Here is a 7,000-nt window from a genome sequence, read left to right on the forward strand (position 1 = left end):
GATTTTTAGAAAAAGGTTAGGTTTCATTAAAGTCAAAACTTTAGTCATCATCCTCCACATCAATAATATGTCTTTTACCTTATAATATAATGGAACACTATTTATTTGTAAAATTAGTGACACAAAATGTAACATCCTGAATTTCTTAATCCTAAGTTTAGAGGTTAATCAAGGAAGAAGTGAAAATTAAAGTGGGATTAGAGATTCAGATGATTAATTGATATTTTGACTTGTTTGTGTGTTGTATGAACAAATATGCATTATAGAATTGTATTTTGAGTCGAAACAAGTACGTGTGGTGAGAATAAATCTCACTGTGCCACGTGCCGTGGCTTGTGCTGCATGCACCGTGGCGCATGTATCAGAATTTACGTTTATAAGTCATGACATTTTAGAAATTTCAGAGGAGAGAAATTGAGAAACACATGAAACAGAGAGAGGAGAAGGGCTGAGGAGCTAGGTTAAGTCATTTTAGAGAGGAGGAAGGTGATTCGGATTGGAAACTTGCCAGGTAAGCTACGTATAACTCTTACCTCTCATTCTACACAAATTTCTCTAAAAATGAGTTATATGAAAATTGAATCGGTGAAATTTGAGGGGTTTGATTCTTGCCTAATAGTAATAAAAAGGTTCTCAGAAGTTAAATTAGTGCTTTGTGACTGGTTTAGAGCTGAATGGTAGAGCTTTGAAACCGTCGGATCAATTTTAGCCTTTAAAGAGAAAAAGTTAGGACAAAAATCTATCTCGAGTGAAATAAGACCAGTTAAGGTGATGTAAAGTAGTAATTGGATAGTTATGGACTTCGAATGGATAAGTGAAAAAGAGGTTACGGATGAATAAAGTCATACATAGTAAAAATGAGTTTTTGGTCAAAATAGACCAATTAACTAAAATGTGCCAAATGTGTTCAAATTGGCATATTGGGCGAGTGAATAGAGGAAGGATGCTTGAGATAAGCTTGTGTGATAGTGGAAATTCATGAGTAACCTTTATAGTGACAGAAGGGTTGAGGTAACCGAATAACTTCCTTTTTGACTGTTTATTGTAACTATATGCTAGTATGCTATGTAATGTATGAAATGATTTTGAATTGAGCATATTTTGTACCATTGAGTGATTGTGTGTGTAAAATAACTTTGGTTGAAATGAGCATTGAAATTGTGTTTTGTAATGTAAAGTGTAATATATATATATATGTATAATGTGCAAGAAAGTGTTAAATGATAAAAGAGAACCTTAAATGGTTTGAGAAAGCATGATTTGGGTAGTGAGAGTTCACCCAAGAGTATTGGAGATGATAAAGACCATATGGTAACATTTCCTTAGTACCATGTTAGGGTGCGATGTTGTAAACAATTCTCCTTAGTGCCTTAAAAGGTGCGGTATTAGAGAAGATCTCCTTAGTGCCTATTAAGGTACGATGTTAGAGATGAGAGACTCCTTAATATCTTTGTGATACGGGTTGGAGTCAACGACGCCCCGTTGTGTGTACTGGGGGAAAACCATAGTCCATATTGTGCTTCAGAACATCTTTAGTCGGGTGATTCTACCACTGTAGCTGAGCTCAAGTCTAATGAAAGTGTACATTAGTCTGAGATGAGCCTATGGCTTCGTGTTGGGGTGATTTGGAAGGAGGAGTTAGTTATTCTGTTACTGAGATTTTTATCTCACCCCGTGGTTACATGTTTATAGGACCAAAAAGTAATCGGCCAAGGGAAGAGAGTCAAGACCAGCTTGAGTTGTCAAGTCGTGTACTTTGAGGTTGTGTAATAAACTAAACTGAATGATTGTATATACAAGTATATATGAGTTGCCATAAGGTTTCATGCATGTATTGAATTGGGTTTTTGTGAAATCAAGCCTAATTATGTATATATGTGTTGTTTGAGACAAAAGGGCTTTGATTTGAGTATTTTTGTGTTAAATTGGTTATTTGTGTTGTTGAATCTTAAGCTAAAGGACAAATGATGATGAAATGAGTAATTTGGGAGTTAAGATTGTATTGTGAATATGATTATATATGTATGAGCTAAGAAATAGCCAAGTAGGCTAAGTTATGTCGAGAAATGGCATAATATGTCAAGTTAGTGAATTGTGAAAATTAGCTGTAGAAGGGTCAAATTTTGATGTATGAGTATGATTATGATTAATTGATGTCAATCAGGTGTATTAGATCCTTTTGAACTTGGTTTAAGGCCTAGTGTGATCTAATGAGAGAAAGGGATCGGATTGAGCGCTTGGGTATGAAAAATTTTCAAAAAAGTAACTTTTTGCACCTCATTGTCCAAATTTTGTCTAGACTATTAGATCGTGTCCAAACCTATCTCATTAGTTAATATACGAGCTAAGCTTTGTGTGGTCACTTGAATCACTCCGATTGGATGTCACATGAGAAATTAGTGCATGTCAGAAGTTTGTCATTTTTGCTGTCATTGAAATCCGGACAGGCGCATCGTGGTGTATGGAGACACATGTTGCGGCGTACGGCACAGACAGGGTGAGTGTGTGGCTCTGTGCTGTATGCTGCAGTGCATGTACCAAGTTTCAGTTTTACTTGAATGCCAAATTGCAGGCAATTTGAAATAGGAATGCTAGTGGGTTATGTTTGCTATGTAATTGAGGTGTGTATGATTTACTTCCACTTTATTTTCTTTAATTGTGCTGTGAACAAATTATTTTATAAAATAAGTCTTCAGCCGAAGCTTTTGAAATGAAATTTAATTATTATGAATGATATGAGTTCATAGTAACACCATAATCTTCTTCTATATTGAGTGGATATAGGAGGAGGTTACATTTTGGTATCAGTCTCTCAATTTTAAGCCCTGAGTATTATTGATGCATTCATTTAGAAATATGGCAACTTATATTGTTCATTACACACTTTTTCCTTGATGCCCTTTGTGTTTCATATTTTCATCCTTAGAAGGGGAGAAAATAATACAGTATGAGAGGCACTCGTATGAGAACTGAAGTATCTAGACGGGTTGTAGAGGAGGAACGGGAGTAGGAAGTTCAACTAGTTTAGCTGCAAAGGGATAGACTTGATGAATTACTGGAAGAGCTCTAGCATATGGTTGTCATTATAAGACAAACTATTAGGGATCATGACACAATCCTAAGGGGTAAAGAGCAAGAAGAGAGAGTTGAAGCTCAGAATATCCTAGTATAGGAAGCACATAGTAGACCTGGACCATCTCGAAATTCAGGTAGTAGATTAAAGATTCCTGGCACTAATCCATCTATTGATTGTGCTTGGAAGATATTTGAAATCTGTTGACATTTGACAGAAGTATGAGGTAAGGTGAAGAAGAATTATAGATAGAATGAATGGAAAACATCTTTGAGGTGGTAATCTATACTTCGGAGTAGAAAGTTATCTTGGCCATAGTGCAGTTGGTTAGTGCTGCTAAGAGGTGGTGGAAATTTGTGAGACCAACTGGTGGTATTCATTTGAGCTGGGATGAGTTTAAGAGAATATTCTTTGATTAATACTTCCAGTCTCATTCAGAACTGAGAAGGAAGAGGAATTTCATGCTTTCAGGCAGGGAGACTTGGACGAGGAAGAATTTATAAAAAGATTGAATGACTTATTGGCTTATTCTATATATCTCCAACATAGTAATAACTCAAAGTGGAAAGCTGAAAGATTACTTAAAAAGATGAGACTTGAGTACCGATAATAGATAGTACTGCTTGATGTGACAACATATGAGGAGATATGTCACAAGCTGAGGGTAGCAGCTAAGCGTGGTAAATAGGCAGATGCTGAAAGGAGACAAGATAGTATGGGAAGATTTTCATCTCCTGTGGGTCTGACTGGTGGAATCTCAAAGAGGACCAGGTTTAGTGCGAGTAGTTCCAGTTCTTCTAGAAGGAGAGGTTTTAGCCGAGGATTGTAGTCTCGACCTGTGTATAGAGGGTCAATGCAGAGGGGTGGAGTGTGAGAATTGGGCTTCCACAGTCTTCAAGGCAAGTATCGAATGTTCCAATTCTGACTTTGAGTACTAGAAGGATGCCCTAATGCAATATATGTGGCAATTTCATCCGGGGAGATGTTGGGCTTGCTACAAGTATGGTAAATCAAGTCATATAGCGAGGTAATGCCCAGAGGGCAGAGTTGACGGGTCTGAGCAGAGATCGATGGTTCCTGGCAGAGTATTTGCGGTTACACAAGAAGAGGCCAGAGCATCTTCGAATCGGATTAGAGATATGATTTCTATAAATGGTCACAAAGTAGAGTCATTGTTTGATTCTAGCCACCCATTATTTTATGTTTAAGGAATGTGTGGATAGATTGAAATTATCTTTACAAGAATTACCTGTGCTCATAAAGTGATGACACCTTCTGGATTGTTTAGTATTACAAATCAAGCTTGTCAGAATATGAAGATTCAATTTGAGGATAGAGTTTTCAAGATCGATCTAATTTTATTTCATGAGAGGAATAGATGTGATAATTGGCATGGATTGGCTAGCAGCAAATAACACTATGCTTGATTGTGCCAAAAGAGTAGTTTCCTTACCAGTATTGTGTACAGCTGTGGAATCTTCGAAGCAACCCAAGTTTTTATCAGTAGTAAGTGCTGAGAAGTTAATCAGCAAGGTTGTGATGCCTATATGGTATTCTTTATAGCCAGCATGGTGTATGATGGTAGAATTCAGAATATTGGGGTAGTAAGTGAGTTCCCAGAAGTATTTTCAAAAGAGATGACTGGATTATCTCCTGAAAGAAAGTTGAGTTCTCAATTGAATTGGTTCCTGGAACTAAACTGATATTAAAGGCTTCTTATAGAATGTCACCATCTGAACTAGTTAAGCTGAAGAAGGAGATTGAAGATTTGCTAGAGAAAGGATTCATTAGACTAAGTGTATCACCTTAGGGATCACTGGTATTGTTTGTGAGAAAGAGGATGGCAATTTGTGACTGCATCGATTACAACTGAATAAGGTAACTGTGAAGAACAAGTATCCTCTACCAAGGATAGATGATCTTTTAGATCAATTAGCCGATGCCTCAGTCTTTTCTAAGATTGATTTGATATTAGGGTTATCATCAGTTGAGAGTTAGTACAGTAGATGTACCTAAGACAACTTTCAGAACTAGGTATGGCCATTATGAATTCTTAGTTATGCCATTTGGTTTGACTAATGCGCCACCAGTATTCATGGATTATATGAACTGAATATTTAGGCTGTACTTGGATCAATTTGTAGTGGTTTTATAGATGACATTTTGATCTATTCTGAGAATGAGAAGCAACATGTAAGGCATTTAGGATGTACTGCAGATTTTGAAAGATAGAAAGTTGTATGCTAAGCTCAATAAGTGTGAGTTTTGGTTAAGAGAAGTGAGATTTTTGGGACACGTGGTGTCAGTGGATGGAATTTCAGGGGATTCGCATAAGGTTGATGTAGTGTTAAAATGAGAACATCTTAGTTTAGTTAATAGAGATATGTAGTTTTCTAGGATTAGCTGGGTATTATTGATGATTTATCTAAGGATTTTCCTAGATAGCTTCTTCTTTGACTAAACTAACTCGAAAAGATCAACCTTATATATAGGACAACTGGTGTGAAGTGGCATTTCAGAAGCTGAAAGAGAAATTAACCACAGCACAAGTATTGATTATCCCTAATCTAAGGTTACTTTATAAGGTATCCACAGATGTGTCTTCAAAAGGTCTTGGTTGTGTTTTGATGCAAGACAGTTGAGTAGCAGCCTATGCTTCATGGAAATTGAGACCGCATGAGGAGAATTATCTTGTGCAAGAGTTAGAGCTTGCAGCAATAGTGTTAGCTTTAAAGATTTGGCATCATTACCTGTATAGTGCAGTGTTCACTGTGTTTTGTGACCATAAGAGTTTGAAATACCTGTTAAATCAAAAGGAATTGAATATGAGGCAAAGAAGGTAGGTAGAGCTTCTTAAGGATTATAACTTTGAATTGAAATACCATTTAGGTAAAGCTAGTGTGGTTGCTGACGCTTTAAGCCTAAAGACTTTGCATGTGGCAAGTCTTATGGTTAAGGAATATAGATTGATGGAGTCATTTGTTGAGTCACAGCAGGATGCGCCATTGAAGGCATTGGTTGGTACTTATTCCACTAAGATTATCAATGATTTTTAGAAGGAATTGAGAATGGCACAACTAAAAAAGGCACTAGTACAAAATATAAAATTTACGGGGTACTTTTTACTTCAGTTGGAAGGCAAACGGTGTAAAAATATAGGTGGTGGCATTTTTGTAATTATGTTGAAGTTTTTGACACTTTTTACATCGGGTGAACCTCCACCAGGTGTAAAAAACCAAGTTTTTACACTGGGTAAACTGACCTAATGTGAAAAGACAACTTTTTACACCGGGTAGCGGTACATGGCCACCTGGTGTAAAAGCCATACTTTTACCACCCAATGTAAAAAATTTGTACTCGGTGTAAAAAGTCCACTTTTTACACCAAGGCATGGCCACCAGGTGTAGAAAATATTTTTAAATTCCCTTCCTTCTTATAATCTTCTTCTCCATTCATTTTCTCTCCTTTAGTTGTTTCCTCCCTCTCCCTCCTCCCTCTCCTTGTCGTCACCCCCCTCCCCTTCCCTATCGGGCCCCATCGCCGCCCCCTCCTCGTCGTCCCCTTCCCTAGCCTGCCCCCTTCCCTTCCCTCCCCCTCCCTCACCCGCCCCTTCCTCTCCCCCTCTCCCCTCGCCCCCTCCCCCTCATCTCCCCTCCCTCGCCCGCCCCCCTCTTACTCTCCCTACCCTCCCTCCTCAATGCCTCTGCCCTACTACCACTCCTTCTTCCTTCCTCACTCTCTTACTACTGTGCTGCTGCTGCAACTACCGCCACCCAAGTATATGTTGAATATGAATTTTTAAATTTTATAATGCTTAAATTTAGTTTTTAATGATATTGATTATTGCTGGGAGTGCTATTAGTGGCTTTATAAGGACTCAGATTGTTGCATGTGATCATTTATTTTGTTTAAAATTGTTAATTTTCT

Source organism: Prosopis cineraria, unplaced genomic scaffold (assembly GCF_029017545.1).
Source record: "Prosopis cineraria cultivar Desert tree isolate PC_DT_omini unplaced genomic scaffold, ASM2901754v1 PC4, whole genome shotgun sequence".
In the NCBI taxonomy this organism is placed as follows: domain Eukaryota; kingdom Viridiplantae; phylum Streptophyta; class Magnoliopsida; order Fabales; family Fabaceae; genus Prosopis; species Prosopis cineraria.